The following is an 18,637-nucleotide window of genomic DNA, read 5'->3' as shown; positions in this document are numbered from 1 at the left end:
AAAGATTCTGAGTAATGGCCCTACGATAACATCTGGAAATTATTTCAGTCTCCTGGAATAATCTAAGCCTGAAGACAGGAACTCATTTAAAGCAAATAGATGTCTCCTAAGTATCTCTCTCATCTATCTTTGGATCCAATCTCCTTTTTACCATCTCTGTTCTGCCCATTTTCAATTTGAAGATCATTCTTTTGTGAAGACACAAGAAAAATCACTGTATACTCTGTTTCACTGCGTCACTTATTAATATTATATAACATGCCCTTTGCTTACATTCTCTTTGCTCTAAATATACATTACAGAGTGTCTTCAGTTATCCTTAAAATGTTTGTGCATTCCTTGCCTTTTTCCTTCTTGAAATTATTCATGCTGCACTGTGCCATGTCTCCTTACCCATCCTGGGCCGTAGGCCCCCTTCTGCATATGTTGCCTCATTCCTAAAGCACCTCTTCATCCAACTAAACTAAGATTACAATTGGGGAGAGGGGAGTATTTTAAACTTAAATGTCAACCAAATATCCCTGATCTTTCCACTTTAATTCCTATAAAGATGAATCCTCAATGTCTGCCCACAGGCACTTCATGTCAACACATCCAAGATGGAAGCAGTTGTCTGTTTCTCCATCACAGTTCACTGTCTTGCAATCCTTATCCGAGTTAATGGCACCAGAATCTAACTGGTCACCCAGGGCAGAAACCAGGAGTGATGCCTTGACTCTTGTTTCCCCTGGTGCTCTACATTCAACCACTCAGCAAATTCTCCCAATGAATCCCTTCACATTTCTCTCAAATACATCCTTTCCCCTCCAGTTTCTCTGCCACTGAGTTAGTTCAAGTCTAATAGCACCCTTTTTTCTTAAATGTTGCAATCATCTTTTGGTGATGTGTCCAATTCCAGATTAATTCCTCTATAAAGTCTCCTCCATTATCAATATAATAATCTTCCTAACACAGATACTGGATATGGATGGATGGTATCTACACTGCTTAAAATCTATAAATGGCATCTCACTGGATACAGGTTAACATCCAAGGTGGATTTTACCTTTGCCTTGAATCTCCACCCACCTGACATCTCAGCAAAAATGTTCTCCTTCTTCAAAATTTAGGTAAATTCCCCCCAATCTCTTAACTTTTTTTTAAATGATCCATCAAGACTTAATCTGCTACTCCTTCCTTTCTCCATCAGTGGACCATGGAGATGCATCTATTATACTATTTATTAAACTCGATGGTAAGTATTTATTTGTATTTCCATTTCTGGCATAGGCTATGTGATCATGGGAGGTAGGATCATGGCTTGTTCATGTCTCAATCCACTCCCTCATACACGTATACCAGTGCAGTAGGCAAAATAATGTCCTCCTCTAAAAAAAGATATCTACATTTTAATCCCCCAAACCTGTGATTATGTCATGTGGCAAAAAGCAATTAAGGTTGCTAATCATCGGACTTTATGAAAAGGGAGATTATTCTGCATTATCTCATAAACCCAAAGCAATCACAAGGGTCAATATCAATCTGGACCTCCCATGTGGTCCACAAGAAAGAAAGGAAATGGTGGTTTAAGCCTAGGAAGTATGTTCCCTTGTTTGTGCTCTCACTCTTGTTCTCTGCTACACACACACACACACACACACACACACACACACACACACACACACACACACACACACACACACACACAAACCAGTCTGTGAGAAGGAAGACAGGCAATAAGAAAGGGAAATGACTGAATGTGTCTGGTCACTAATTTGAGACTTTCAGTCCCTTCAGGATCTGAGGTCTATCTGAGGTGTGGCTCTGACTCATAACCCTCCCCAGGCTCAATTTTGTGACTAGTCCAGGATCGTGTATCCACATCTCCTATTTTGCTTAAATCATTTGAAATTAGGTTTATGTTTCTTGCAACTCAAAGAGTCCTGACAAATATAAACTATCATCATATAAGTCAGGGTAATTACAAAAAAAAAATCCAGGTGATTCACAAAACCTGGGTCACAACACCCGGAGACAGGTAAAGTTACTCCTTATAATGGTCAAACAGCGTGATCTCTACGTAAGCAAGGACTGTTTTGTTGATTGTTGGAATGGCCTGGAAGGTCTTCAGAGAAAGCTAATGAATGCTTTTCATTGTTGCAGGTCCACAATTAGCCTTCCTTAGCCTACAGCACTGGTTTTTAAAATGTGGGCTCTGACCAGCAGTATCACCTGGAGACATAAAAGCATCAAACATTCTCACGCTCCACTCCAGACCTATCTCAGCAGAAATTCGGGGAGTGGGGCCAAATCCACTGAGATTTAACAAGTCATCCAGGTGATTCAAGTGCTTCCTAAGGTTTGAGACCCTCTATCCTGCATGCAAACCATACCATTGATTTTTTGTGTTGGTTGGTTGGTTTGTGTTATTTTTTTGCATTTAGTTTTGTTCAAAATACTGACACGAGATACGTGATGAATTCATGAAATATCAACCTCCCTTACAGCAGAGCTGTGAAATCTCTACCCAGCAACCAGGAAAGCATTAACATAAACTTCACAAGTAAGTTGGATTTCAGGTGGATTTTTTGCCTACCTTCTATAATTTTCAGTCTGATAAAGCATATACTTCATGTAATAAAAAGCATTTTAGAGATTAAAGCACTATTAGCATGCTGAATATACATACACAACTTTTTATTGAGATTAAGGAAAATCCAGTATTTTTCAGGCAGATTTCACATCAACTTGTTCTCTTATAAATTTCATTGTGGTTTTTTTCATTTCCTTAGAATTTCCTAAGAATTAAAAATATTTATTCCATGACTTGAGTTCACTATAAGAGAGAATGCCCTATATTAAAGTTGCAATTCTGGGAGAAATAGTTATTTGCCATGTATGCTGAGAATTCTTGGCTCTGGGCATCCAAGTTTTCAATGTGGCTGACTACTTAACCCCACTACCTCAGTGGGGGGCACTTGTTATAATAGGTAGGTTAAGTGGGCATGACTCTTCCAAAGTTTCTAGGTAGAATAGTGTTTGTTTTCCTTTGGGCTAAGGACTTAATTTATTACCTAGTTTTGCACTAACTTCATGGATCTACAACCTGGGATAGGAAAGAGAAAAAGTGATTATATTCAGTGAAATGGACAAATATACCAGAACAAGAAATCCTGTTAAAATGTGGGATGTATTCCCCAAGGCAAGCAATGCTATAATTATCATAATATACTACTTCTCTCATATTGCTGTGAAGTATAAAACACAGCAACTTACCTACCTTTAATTAGCTGTATTTAGTATTTTTATGGCCACTGAACGTGGTGCTCAGATTACCATGTATTAGCATATAATTTGCATACATACCTCAAGGTATTTGGTTTTATTGCTATTACCTTTTGTGGCCCTATTTCAGTAATGGTGCTAATGGAATATAACAAAGAGATTTCTGACTTAATTCACTTTACAGTCTTGGGAGTTTTACAATGGTAAGTTCCATGTTTAATATAATGCCTAAAAAAATGTCTGTGCCTTCTTAAAGTGGTCAATCGGCCTGTGTACTTATCTGGCAAATGTGACAGGTTTCCCAGTGAAGGCATTCACTTTCATTTGGAGCTCAGTAAAGACATATTTTATAAGGCTTGGGGTAAACTGTTTCACGTTTGCTTAGAAGAAAGTTGCACACACGATTTAGTGAATCCTACCAGTCTACCAGCAGCTAAAGGCCCAGAGAGAGAAAAAATAACAGCTGCAGAGACAGAATTTGGAGAAAGGTCAGAGGTCAGTGTCTGCATCTGCATTCACTGGGAGACAGAGAGGGAAAATAAAGGGTCTCTCTTTGTTGAGAGTCAGCACTATTTGAGAAAAGTGCAGATACCGACTTAATTACCAATGTTCCCTTTTGCCCTAGGGTGCTGCAGCGGGCTATAAATCAATACCTAAGGTCACATTGCTAAAAGCATGAAAAAAATCAGTCTTTCTTGCACTTGGGAGCATTGTTTTGTGCTTCTTCCTTAGTGTTACTCGCATTCGATACCAGAGAGAAACAGAGGGCTGGAGTCAAGGCAGAGGGCATCAGAATTATGAAAGCTGATGTGAGAAGCAGGCCTTTTGAACTTCAGGCAACTCTTGAACTGTGTCAAATCTCCTATCGTTATTCGATGTTTGTTGTTGATTCGCTTATTTTTAATCCCTTCACCCAATCCTTAAGCCTAACTGCAATAATAAAGTTTACTGTCAATTATGTGCCAATTTGGAAATAAAGCTAACCATTTTTTTTTTCAATTCAAAAATAATTTCAGAGTAATGTGTTTGGGACTACTGATACATTTTTATTCATCTTTCTTTCAACCAGCTATGCAAATTCTTACATCAGATTTTGATAAGTAGGAGAATGTTATTCTGTTTTTTAAAAACTGTCTTTGTTAACCTAGAGAGACTACAATACCTAGAAGAGAAAGCATGACATTTGTAACATGCAAAATGAAAAATGGTCATTTCAAGGTAAGAGTGTCTTAACATAACTCATTTTGATGGTCAAAAAAGGACTCCCTTCTTGCTTTATTGCATCAAAGGGACTCTATTTGAGAGGCAGCTCAGGTTTGGTTCACAGGACAATATGACCATATTTGAATGGGATGACCACATCAGGATTTTGATTATTGCAGTAATTTATGTGGTCATCACGGATCAGAGCAACCATGCAGCAGGGTGATTTGGTTGTTAACACAAAAGAAATACCTACATTGATTATGCTGGAGGTGGGGAGGTATGAATCACATCTTAGATCTAACATCTTTAAATACTGAAGTTTTACAGTTTAGTCTACACACTTAGAGTATTTGTAACAGTTTAATTTTCAATGTGCATTCTATACCTTAAAGAGTTTTTGGAACTAGATAAGGTGCAGATTACGGATATGTGAAAATAATAGCAATAATTCCTGTAAAACATCCATTTTTTCTTTATAAAGACATCTTCCCCAAAGCACTCTTTCCAGAACTGTTTAATCTGGTCCACCTTTCTGTCTCACTTGTACCATCTACACTGGTCCTTATGTAAAGTACATTCTTCTACAGATCTCCAAGTTAAAGAACTCTATAATATGTATAAATGTCATCTGATTGGTCTTTCACAGAATCATACTATTTTGAGCAAGAATATTAGAAGTCATCTGGTTGAACAGTTGTTTTTTTTTTTTTTTTTTTTTAATTAGTGAAAAAATAGAGAGGCCATCTCATTTTGCTGTGAGGACTCAGTTGAAAAGAACAGTGCAGTTTAGTAACTAATTTGGGTGCAGGGGAATTTTCCAATAAGTAAGACGTCCTACTCAATGCCTTGCTGTAGGGCCACAAATATTTACTTATCTAATTAGGTTTACAAAGAGGCTCACTGATAATGCAAAATCTGCTACCTTTCCCAGAGTGGACAAAAAGGAGATAAAACTTAAAATGAAATGATAGCATATAGTGGCAACTTGTATCTTCCTTGACTTCACAATCAGAGAAACAGGAAGTTAAAAGAAGAGATTCATTTGCTATTCGTTCATGAAAATGGGAGACTGATGTAAAAGGCGGTTCCTTCTGTTGCCACAGAGAGTTCTCGAGAATGAACACACATCTTATTATAACTGCTCAGATTATAAAACACAAGTCATAATTGAAGGTAGTGTCTATTCTAAACACTGAGGGCAATCTGCCCTGGCATCTAGCTATCCATCCTGCCTTCAGGGAGCCATTGAGCATATGCACACTGCATCAGCCAGAGCCTGCCAGCATCTAATGTCTCTCTAGGGTTTCACCATTACCCGATTTGAATGCTGAGAAGATGCTCATAATTGCTTATTATGACATTAGACAAGAGAATTCAAGTCCCATTTGACTGTAATGAGCTTGTGGATTCTCTCTTTTGTGGGTCCGATCACACACAGAATGGAACGTAAGGCATCTATACTGAAAGAGAATTACACTTCAACAGCGGAGCATGAGGCTTGGACCCCTGTTCATTTTAATTTTTTTTCCTGTTACTTTCCACAGCCTATTTGATAGAAACAAAAATAGTATCAATTATAAAATCTTTCAGCAAAGACCCTCAAACTTCTTTCATAACTGGAATTTATTTCCCCAGGTTTCCTCTGAAACAATTCAGACATACTGTCTCTACACTGCAGGTGAGCAAATTAAATGGTAAAAACAAAATTATTTCTTTAAGATGATGTACGGAGTAAAAGGACAGAATCAGTCCGTTTTCCATGCAGCATAAAACAATAAAAAGAACTATGTACATCATGAGCAGGTGTAACCCCTACTTAGAATTGAATTAGAATTGAAAACCTCTACTTAGAATTTGGTGAAACACCTCTGTGATTATTTCAGTAAGGAACATGTTTAAGAAATTACCAGCTTATCTGATTTTCACCACATGGAAAGTCAAAGAAGGCCTATAAAGATGACACAGAACATGGCTACAAAAAAGGGGCAAAAAGAGTGACTGGACTGAATTTGATTTCTAAGTGGAAGAACGAGGAACCACTGGATGTGCCTGGGATTTCATCGTTCTGCGGTTTGACAGAGCATCCGTGCGTCCTGCTTCCTCACAGTAGTAACCAGATGGCGGAAGGAGGCAAACAATGATGACCTGGATTCTAACAGAAAGCACATGGAGCCCCCAAGGCTTTCCATTCAAAGCTACAGCTGGAATTGTAACGTGGAAGTCCAGCGGTAGGTGTTACAGCCAAGCAGCTCGGGAAGCACGGGGGTGTTCATGATCAAGTCTGCAGGCAGGTGTAATACTAATGTCGTGCTCAATGGAAGTGGGTTTTTTTTTCCCATGATAAATTTTAAACGCAGTTGCAGCCATTCTGAAAATAGCACTAAATTTCCTCCATCTCAGGCTGGCTCTGAGTTATTAAGTCAAATTATCTGGCTGCCAGAAGAGAAAAGCTGTGAGTTGGGCTTCACTTTTTGAGGGAACTTTAAAAGCATTTTAAAAAGAATATATGTAACATGTTTCTCTCTCTCTCCTACAAATGTCAGCAGGGACTTTTCACTCCTGAAGAGAAAAATTTGGTGCAAAAGTAAAATAACTGGACCAGAAATGGAATAAAGTTCTAATTTTTTAATCTGTCGCAAAGAACTGGGTAGCCTTAGGCAAACCATGCGATCTCTTAATTTGGTTTGATTCATATGAAGCAGCCTGCATTCAAGTTCAACAGAATGTTTACTGATATGTAGCTTTAGAATGCTAGGTTGAATCAACTGCAAAGTTACTTCTTTGTAATTTCCTTATTTTTCAAAAAAAAACAAAAAACAAAAAAACAAAAAAAGACAAACCAACCGGCATCAGTATGAGTGTCAATTATCTGCGAGGCACTAAAATGCTAGAAATACAAAGAATAAATGGAATAAACTCTATTTATTTATTAGGAGTTCAAAATCTGTAAGGGAACTTTTTGCTCCCCCAGCCTCCCAGATTACACCATACCTGCAATATAGACTTCACAAAGCTGTTATGCCTGCAAAGGGCGTCTGGTCCTCTCCATTTATCAGTAATCAATTTCCAAGTCCATGAACATCTCTCAATCCCTGTTTTCTCATCCCCACAATAGAAATAATAGCAGAAGCTAGCTCAAATGGTTGCATGAAGCTAACACAATATATTCAAATAAAATAATTAGTGCCATGCCGGACCGAGAGTAAGTGCCAGATAAATGTTAAATATTAATTACTCTTATAGTCATAAAAGGTAGAATGTTGCAATAATGTATAGAGGAATACATAAAATACTCTTTAATAAAAATATAAAGGGATTTACATATTCTGTCATTATAAATAAGATAATGGAAATTGTTATGGGCTGAATTGTGCCCGGCCCTTTAAATGAATGTGTTAAAGCCTTATCTCCCAGTACTTCAGAATGTGACTGTATTTGGAAATATGACCTTTAAGGAGGTAATTAAGATTAAATGAGGTTATAGTCCTAACCCAACCGGACTGACGTCCTTAGAAGAGAAAATTTGGACAGAGGCAGAGACACCAGGGAGGCGAACGCGCAGCAAAAAGACCAGGTGAGGACGCAGCAGGGAGACAGCCATCTGCAGGCCGCGGGGAGAGGCCCCAGGAGAAACCAAACCTGCCAGCGCCTTGACCTTGGACTTCCTACCTCCAGAACTGTGAGACAATTCATTTCTGTTGCTTAAGCCCTCCCGTCTGTGGTATTTTGTTTTGGGATCCTGAGCAAACTAATAGAAAAATGAAAGTACTTTAAATAACATAAATAAATGTTCACACAACAATGATTCAAAAGATACACACAGGTTGTCTTCCCTTTTAGCTTCTGAGCACGTGTACTTATAAAAAATTAGTAGTACTAAATAAAAATAACCTTTGTACAGAGTAAAGAAATAGTCAAACAACTCAAGAGCATAAAATAAAAAAACGTTTCCCCTCTTCTATTTGAAATGGATAGATGAGGTTATCAATACATTTCTGGGCAAAATGTGTGCAACAGGAACCCTTTATTTGATACACAGATGACCACTAGTTCACATACCCTCAAGGGTGCACAACAATGCATCCAGGGTCCTCACTCATCCATTGTCACCACCAAAGGGGAACACCCACATCATTCCAGAGACCTGAGCCGGCTACAAGAGGTCATCCACACTGGTTTTTCGGGTGGACCGTGTGAGACAACAGCCAACACAGAGACTCATGCACAGGATGGCTCAACATATATCTGTCTGTTAATTTGAAATGCCTGACTAATGACGCCTCAGCTACTAACTTTTATAAAACCAGATGCTCGTGGTTTCACTGAATATAATGAAGGCTAATTTGTGGTCAGGTCTGCATGTATGCAGCTAGAAGTGCAACAGTATTTCTGTTAGTACCAGGGATTTTGCTAAACACACCTCAAGTCTTCTTGTTTATTTAGTTCACTTGATACAGCTTTCTCCTTGCACTAACTCAGGGCCAAATACAGAATTTGCTCTTACTATTTTGCTGCTCTGCAAGTGTCAGGGAATCTAAAAACAAGGATTAACTTTACATATATAATTTACCATAAAATCTATGGGCCAATGCAATTATCTAGATCCATTTACAATTTTCCTCAAATTCCTGAAGATTCTCTGCAGCTTCCTAAGAAACAGAAGAAAGGAAAACGAAATATGGAGTGTTTGTTTCCCGTCACAGTTCCCGCACAAAGTGACAGTATTACACTGAGCAAGTTGTTTCTTCTTTCTTCCCTGTTTGTAAATGAGAATAATACTGACTCTGATTTCTAATAATGAACTATGATTTCTTTTGATTCCATGTATCGGTGGGCTGGTTCTTTTGCTTACCTTGTCTGGGCACTCTCAGAAAGCTGTGTTCAGCTGGTGGGTCCTCTGGGGACCGGACTGGGCTCACCTGGGCTTACCTGGGTCATCTGGACCTCCCGCTCGGTGCCTGACAGTCCACCGGGGCTTCTGTTCTGTGATTTGCTTTTCCTCCTCGTGGTTTCTCATCCCACAGTACCTGGTGGCGAAACAGCTGGCGTGAGGGTGAATGCTGTACTTAAAAGTATCTTATTTAATATTTTGGTATTCTTTTATTATAATTTAACTTCTGCCTTTTAATTTTATAGTTAAATTTGACCTTCTGGGAGAAAAGCCTTTTTTGAAAAGACATATGAAAAATGACTTTCATATTCCATCTTTTATATTTACTTTATCATACACTTCGAGGAAAATATATCCAAAATTAATTTTTGTACACTTTGAATATTTTTAATTACTTAGATCATTACAGTCACTAGAACACAAATTATATGAAAGTCTTGATGAAAATAACAGCGATTTTGCTAAGATTAATATGACAGAATTAATATACAAAAGCTATGTATTTCATGTGTCTATTTTCTTAGTCATCTTAATATAATAAACTGTATTAGAACACTCAGATATACACAATAATACAATTTAGTTGTTTTTACTATTTTCTTGATTCATTAGAATAAAAACCATAGCTTTACATGTATGTGTTAATTCTTGTCAACATAACAGAATATTCATTTAAAAAAACAGATGAAAAGAATATGTCAACATAAAGGACATTACTTTTATCAGCTTGTTAAATTGATTTATAATTTTTATATATTTGGCTATGTGGGTTTTCATTTGTACTCTTGCCCCAAGCCCTGCAAATATTAGGGATAGGTTTGGTAATTAAAAAATCTCAAACAAGGAAGTAACTGATAAACACTGCACTCAGGCAAGATCACTCCCGTGCAGACAGTAAGACTCTCTGGGAGGCTGGTTGCCCTCTGCATGGGTAGCATTTCAACCTCTACCAGAACCTCTAAAACAACCCCACTCACGTCTTTCCACATCTCTGAAGAGGATCTGAGTCCTCCCACTGGCCAGCCAGTCCCTGGCTACAGGCCTACCCACTTTCAGACCAGCCATTTTTGACAGTTTAGCCACAAGGATGGAAGGATGAGGCAGAAGCCACCCGCATCTCGAGGCCTAAGTAATCAGTGTCACTTTTGACAAATTCCACTGGTGAAAGCAAGTCACAGGTTTATCCCATATTCAGGGGGTAGGTCAGTAGACGCCCTTTCGGAAGGGTGAAGAAACAAAGTCAAGTACATAGGAATACACAGGAAGGATGAGAGAGCGTTAGCAAAGTCCCACAAAGACCTGCTTCATAATATGACATGACTTTCTTTGAAGTCATTTAGACATCATGGCTTCAGCCTCTTCCAAACGTGTGGCCCCGTGCAGGTGCTCCAAGAGGAACCATCAGTTGAAGTAATAATAGACATGCTAGGGGTAGACCCCCAGTTCTGAAACAATCACCATGTATCCATGCATTCCTTGCCCAAGTTTTAATTTAAAATGTCATGAATTACAAATAGTACTTGACAATGAGCCAAAAATGTTTTTTGACTTTCCCCCAGATTGCATTAGGTAGGCATCAATTGTCTGGTTTCCATCCCGCTGTAGAATGGAGCACCATTCTACAGTGCAACACTACCAGAGTAACATGCTGGGGGTGGGGTGATTCTCCTGCTCAGCGAAAACTACTGCAGTTTGGTTACATGGGATTGGTGGTAGCAAAAAAACCCCAAAATGTTTCACAAGCAGCTATTTCACTCACTTTATATCTCTGTCCACCAGAGGCATGTGCTCCTGTTACCAAGAGACTGAACCCCACCGTATCTCAGCGGGAACAGCCCTTTATACAGGTGGACCCATCTTTTTGGGAAGTTGCTATCTCCCCATTAGATAACCTGGAAATTTGAAATGAGAATTCACCCACTATAGAACAAGTGTACTTTCTCAAAAATTATGTTTATTTGAAATTCAAATTTTACTAGGCACGGTTCCTATCTGAGTCCGTACCTTCTCTGAACTTGAAAAAAAATGAGAGATGATATATATAGTATATATACATATACATATATATATACATATACACGTATATATTTATTAAATGTTACTTCTTTATTGCCCAAGATTTTTCTGGTTTTAGCTCTGAACATCCCACAACCAGAAAACCCCCCACCCCCAGGCAAATCAGTACAGTTAGTCTGATAAACTCTGACTCTTCAAAGACAGTGCCCGTATTTCCATTACTATTATTTACTTAGTCCATACATAGTAAGTATTTTTTGAACACATGAATGAATGCATGAGCACATAAGAGAAGGCTGGGGAGCCAGAGGAAAGGGTGGGGGGAAGGACCACTCAAGAGATGAGACACGCTGCATATCTGTGGCAGAGCAGAGGGATAGGACTGGTTAGTTGGGGCACAGACGAGTAGCTTCAACCCTGCTGTACCTCAAAATCCTCTTAGAAGTTTTTTAAAAATACCCACACTTGGGTTCTATCAATTGAATGAAGTCTCTAGAGATAAAGCCCTGGCATAATTTTTTTTTTAAAGCTCCAGGATTTAGAATCACTGGCTTAGGGCCTCTTAAGGCAGGCAAACATCCTGCAGTGGAGAGAATCTGGGGAGAAAAATTAACTAAAACTAAAAGATACAAAGAGGTGGTATGATTCTAACACCCTTCTCCAATGACCTCACTTGGGTGAGTTTCTTATTTGGATGGTTGTTATTCCTGCTGCCACTTCTGATACATAATTTCCTTCCAAATGTGTGAGTTCTTGGCTCATTTCTACAGAGAAGCTGGGAGTCAGAGGAATGTTGTGGCTGAGTTTCCCTACGCTCTGATGTGCATGGCACATCTGTCTTCAAAGAGCTGTTTGGAAAAATAAATAGCATTCAAAGCCAGGCAAAGAAAATAGTTAACGTTAGCAATTTTGTTAACACATCCAGGAAACAGACTAGCTACTGGCAGGCTAAATAAATGTGTGCCATGCATGACCTTCAAAATCATTGATCTTAAAGATTATAAACAATACCCAACTGACCCATTGGTCTGTGTCCTCGGATTAAGAGATCCTGTCATGTACGTTCCCCCTTTGTAGTGTATCGCTGCCAATAAGGAAGACGACTTTAAAATATATATATATATATATTGAACCATGTTATGTGTGATCATTAATCACCAACTCTCCCTAGGACTACCGTCATAAATACTGCATCTGCATAAAATTCCCTGCTGAAATTACCCTGCCATCTTTTCAGCCTTCTAGGAAAGAACAGAAACACCTGGAGGGAAGAGGAAATAAAAAAGGCACAGAGAAAGGAAACAAAGAATAGGAAATGGACCACTTTTTAAACTTTATTTTAAGTTATTTAAATTATGTTTTAAAAATGATTTTCGATTTTATCCAAAGGTCTTTAAACTTGCTTTTAAATGTGCATTTTGTCTCATAGCACTGTTTGATGGTGATAGTAAACACATTTGACTAAGTTTTTTATATTTTGTTATTTCTCTGTTACCAAGTATGTCTTCATAGAGCAATTTCATATCTTGTGGCACTGGAAGCCGATACAAAGTTCAGCACAAAGGTCTGTGAAAGGGCCCTGCTGCTGAAGCTTCATTAATATCACGGTAAATCTGTTCTGGTCTGCTAGCATCATACATGGGGATGTAAATGATATTTCTTTCCTCCTGTTTCTTGTTTTTAAAATGATATCAAATCATATAGGTGTATAAGATTCCAATAATATAGAATTGCGAAAATAAAAATTGAAAGGCCTTTTTCACTGCTCATCATGTAACTCTCCAGAGGTGATGGCTTTCAGCATTTAGTATGTGAAATGTACCATTTTTAAGGAATGCTTTCAAATAGTAGTCTAAAACCTATTTTTATACTATATTTTATCTGTATATAGCAATTTATATATATAGCTACATATATATATATATGAATATATATAAAATTTCAAGTGTTCAGATAAGTATATATATGCTGTCAACTCTTGACATCAAAGGCTGCAGATTCAATTTGTAGCTTCCCTGGGTCTTTCTCTTATTTATCTTCTCCTTTAAGAGTACACTTGATTTGGGGAAGTTAAGTCTCTTAATATCACTTAACAGTGGTAAAAGGGGCAACTCAGGCATCCCAGCTGGATTTGAATCCCTGCTCAGAAATTTAATAAATACATGATTTAGGTATTAATACATGTCACTACTTTGAAATTTCCTTAACTACTTAACAATTTTGCAGTTCTCCATCTTCAAAATCAGGATAATAATAATAACCAGCAAATGGGGTTGTTGCAAGGTTTAAATGAGATGTTACATGCAAACAGCTCATCATAGTCCTGGGACATCATGCATGCAATAAATACGAGAAACCATCACATCAGCTTCAAAGTCGTCATTATCACTACTGGCTTCATTCTCATTATCAGTGAGTAGCTAAAGGAAGAGAGGTTATAAAAAATGAAATACGATTTTCACTACTTATTTGTAACTTGATGGATGCTTTTCGGTGGAAGAGTTTGAAATTACCGTCTACAGTGAAATTTAGGGTACCCTGTGGGCAGTTATCACCATGTGACCTCCAAGGACATCCACTTGTGCCTCTGTTCTCAAAAGAGATGTTCATAGACCAAATGATCGCATTGCTTATTAAATCAATTTAAAACATACAGTGAGAGAAAAGGGAAGAAACAGGGTGTTAATAATTTGGGGGTAGTGTGTGAATCTCACAGAAGGACTGCCCTACCTGAATCCTGGGTATGCAATGTTCCTATACCCTCCCTGTTGACCCATCAGCCATCCGTGTTCCTGGTGTAGCTGTAAGGAGCAGAGCAGAGACTTGAGCCAGGGGGCTCAGCAGATGGGAGATGCCTGGAGCCAACACACACTTGTATTTTCCAAAAGACACAGGGCAAGTCCATCTGGCCCATAGCATAGCTGTAACTTGCCAATTAGCCTGATGAGCAGCTATAATTTATCTGTATTTCTCAGGCAGAGGGCGCATGGGGCCAGAATGAGCACCACCCACAGGTGGCTGATTTACGGCTTCATGAATATGTATTGTCTCCTCCGTCCCTCCATCCCTTCCTATCCGTCTGCAGACACAAGATACACAAGCGCTGCTCCTTTATCTGTGCCCAACATGTCTCCCAAGTGACTGTCTCCTCTTCTTCTTTTATCTGACTCCTTGTTTTCCTGTCTTCTTTTCTATGGAAGAATTGAAAAGCCTTACTTCACAGAGAAAACATTCATTATGCAGGGTTTCTACTCGTGGTGACAGAGTGGGGTTGTTATGACCCTGCTTTCAAACCAATTCACTTGGATTCAAATTCTAGCCCATCGCTTACCAGCTGTGTAAATGTGGGTAAGTCACTTTATCTTTCTGTGCTTCAGACTCCTCCTCTGCAAAATATGGATGATAATGATACTAATAGTACCTATCTGAGAAGGCTGTTGTGTTGATCAAGTGAATTATTTAACCAAAGTGTTCAGAACAGTGTCCGGCACTTAGTAAGGACACAGTATGTAGCAGCTCTTATGATGTTTAGCCCTTCGGACAGTGTGCTCTTGGCTGGAAGCCTGACCTAGGGGGGCAGAAGGACATGTCAATGTGTTCCCGGAGGGAGAAAATAAGTCTTTCCATTTACAGGGTGCTTGCCACTTACAAAGAACTGTAAAGTAACTGATCATTTTAAGATTTCAAAATGAATCTAGGAAGCGGCTACTATGACCTCTATTTTACAGATCAAGACCCAGAAGTTCAGGAGATGAAAGGGCTTACTCAGAGACACACATTTATTAGGTATCAGGTCATGACTTGAATCCATGTCTTCCTGTTCTGTGTTCAGCCCTGGCTGCTGTCCCCAAGGAGCTGGCAATAACCTCCCCTGCCTGAAAAAAAAAAAAAAAAAAAAAAAAGGGTTTCCCTTCACACTATCTCCTTCCACCACACACTCAGACTCATGTAGGAAGACTCTCTCTGTGATCAGAGGAAAGACTTAAAAATTGCTTCTCCCCAACTCATAACATAGTGATTAGTTTACATTATTGCATAAATGCCATGTAACTGATCATCTCCCATCATGTCCTGGGGTCAAGTGTCAATAGTCGAGACGGTATGGGAGGTTAGAAGGGCAGAAGAGGCAGATCCAGAAAGGATGGGCTGATTTTGTCATATGGCTTAGAATTGCTATACATGATTTTATGTACAACAGGTACATAATAAATTTGCCTTATTTCCAGGTATAATCTATAGCACCGTGTGTTGTCATCTTTAATACTTCATTGTAATTCAATCTCTTTATTAAAAAAACAGTTTAATGATGTGAACAAAATATAGGCACAAAGGAGAAAATAGTCACATTATCTCATTAATTCATTTGCCTAAATAAAAGCAGAGGCCTGGGGAAAACCTCAGGCGCTCAGCTTCCCTCCCCCTCTTGCCCTCTGGATGCACTGCATTGAGTCCACCATCGTTAGGTGCAATGAGTGGGGAAGATACATTAATACAAAGAAATGCTGAGCAGGTAAAAGAAAATCAAGTCACTGTTGACAGAGGACAGAATCTTAATTCACACACACACACACACACACACACACACACACACACACACCCCCCAAAGCAAAACTACACCAGCTGCCAAACCGTGCCTCTGTCCTCTCACATTTGACCAACTTGGAAAGTATCCTCATATCAGAAGGACTCTCCCTTCTCTTCTCACAGAACTCATTCTTCAAAATGCCTTGGTGAAATTGAGGATTATTTATTTTCAATTTTCAAATAGTCAAACATAAAAAGGAGTCCCACACCAGCTGGACTCCTCGGCCATCCAGGCCCCAGTAGTAATCGACTCTCTGTCTGTAAGAGGAGGTGAGGTGCAATTATGTCTCAGGAATTTTAAGGTCTTTAGAATTAAAATCTGTTATCTAAAATGGAAAAAGAAAGGGACACTTTGTAGCTTGTAGAAGACTGCACCGCTCTTTTCAAAGTCACAAAAATACTCCTGAGGGTGCTGTAAGAAACATTCCATCGTCCCCAGAGGGCCTCAGTTGTGGGGAGGTTGAGTCTGGGTGAGCTGACAGAAGGTGGCAGGGGCCTCTTCCTGGGTCTTGTGACAGGACAAGAATCCAGGAACTACCTGTCCTCAAATATGTTTGACGTTCTTCCCTGTTCCTGAACTCCCAAGCAAACTTTAAGTCATAACCTCTCTCTGCCAACACAGGTCAACCTCTAACCGAAAATACTGTGATTTTTTTTAAGTGCTTTATATTACAGTGCTATAAATGGGTGCCAGTTACAGTTCAATCAGGGAAGAAGAACCAGTAGGAGGTAGACTTTAAGAGATTTCTTGCAAGGAAGTGGCTCATGCAGTAGTAGGGTCTGGCAAAGCAAGTCTGAAATCCATAGTGCGCGCCTTCATGAAATGTCGGCTAGAACTCTGGGGCGTGAACAGAAGTGGATGTTCCACGGGAGGAATTTCTTTTTCTTCAGGGAAACGTCAGTTCTGCTTTTAAAGCCTCCAGTTGATGGAATCCAGTCTTCCATATTATCTAGGATTTTCTATCCCTTACTTAAACTCAGTCGATTATGGACTTTAATAGTATCCACCAAGGACATTCCCAGCAACACCTACGTCCATGATACACTGGATGACTGGCAGCTGTAGCCTGGCCAAGTTGTCACATCAAAAAGGCCATCACCATATGTATGTGCCAAGGCACTCTTCTAAGGACTTCATACCTCACCTCATTTATTAACCTCACAACCTGACGAGGAAACTGAGGTACAGAGTAACAGAGTAAATTTGTTCAAGCTGGTGTAGTAAGTACAACTGGACCAGCATTCCAGCCCAGGTGGTCTGGTTCCAGAGCTATGCTTCCACTATGACTTGCTGATTTCCTTTGGATTCAATCTTTCAATCTTTGGATGCTTTAAAAAGTATTTCCTAGAATGTTCAGTGTTGTTTTGTCAAAGGCGAATTGCTTTTCCCATCAAAATGTCTCATCATACTCCAGAATACATTCCAATTTCTCTATCTGCAATGTTCATTTTCTTTAGGGTCATGATGTTTCTGAGAATTACTGTTGTAATTACCCTGTTGTATTACTGTTGTAATAGATACATATTAATATTAATTTCTCTGTCTTGTACTGAGTAATTTGTTTCACCCTCACTGAGAACAACTGTATTTAAGATCTATTTTATAGGTGAGTTAAGAAACACTTGGTTAATTCAAAGGTCTTAAGCTGACAGACTTAGTGGCAGAGGTAGAAATGGTACTTCAGGTGTTCAAGAAACGATCGTTCAATTGTTCTACGAACCAGATGAAGTTTCTCTTTGCTGCTTAGAAATGGGAGTGAGCAATGGAAACAACATTTCGGAAAGAAAAAAAAAGGCAACTATGATAAAAGTTCATAAATAGTCTAGAAATTATTGGGGAATTTAATCATTTTACATAAGAATTTTTTCCCATGAATAATCGCTGAGGAGAAGAAAACTCATTTGTGTCAAGACTCATGGTGGTTGTTGGCCACATGTGGCTTATTTTCCCAGGCTGTCGAAGGTGTGAGGAGTTGGGCTGTACCTGCCCGTCCTGCTGACCTTCACAAGCCTGTAAGGTAAAGAACTGAGCAGGCAGGTGTGAGGACTCCTGAATATGTTTACCAACCAGAGAGACCTGCTCTGACAGTACCGCCAAGTTGCCTTCTGTTAGAAATCCCAGCAACATCCCGGCTGTCCTGACCCTGGGGTGCACACACAACTAAGGAGGCTTGTTGGCGAGATGTCACCCCCCCCCACCTGTCACCTAGAACACATGTCACCTCCTCCATTCCTCACTGAATCCTCACTGAGGAATATTTCATTCTTCAGATGGCTATTTTAAGGGACTGAAGGATCAAATAAAACTGCCACAGGGAAGGCACAGACTTATTACAAAATTCCTACCAGTAGGTCACCTCTTTCTTACTTGCTCCCTTTTTGTTTCCTTCTTCCAAATTATTTAAAATTATTAAATATTTGAAATACATAAATATAAAGTAACTGATACCTACGTACCACTGAGATTAAACAGATGTCAGCATATTTGGTCTTACTTGCCTTAGATTGTTTAAAAGATAGCAAATATTACAGAATTAGCTAAAACCATACTCCTTCCCTTTTTCTAGCCCATGTTCCCAGGGTGTAATAATCACCATGGAGTTGCTGCCTGTCATTCCCATTCATATTGCTGTGCTAGACCATCTTTCAGTCTATCTGCCAACCTACCTATCCATC

General features: G+C 39.1%; 1 long non-coding RNA gene across 1 annotated transcript in view; it reads right to left on the bottom strand.

The window, feature by feature from the left end:
- The window catches only part of LOC105089123 (uncharacterized), a 515,140-nt gene that overhangs the window by 147,483 nt on the left and 349,020 nt on the right, over positions 1-18,637 (bottom strand). The window contains exon 5 of the long non-coding RNA XR_010376824.1: positions 9,400-9,497. This is a non-coding gene — a long non-coding RNA (uncharacterized LOC105089123). The remainder of the gene's footprint in view (positions 1-9,399; positions 9,498-18,637) is intronic.

Source organism: Camelus dromedarius, chromosome 19, assembly GCF_036321535.1.
Source record: "Camelus dromedarius isolate mCamDro1 chromosome 19, mCamDro1.pat, whole genome shotgun sequence".
Lineage (NCBI taxonomy): Eukaryota > Metazoa > Chordata > Mammalia > Artiodactyla > Camelidae > Camelus > Camelus dromedarius.
The sequence above is the reverse complement of the archived record's forward strand: the minus strand, read 5'-3'. Positions and strand labels throughout refer to the sequence as shown.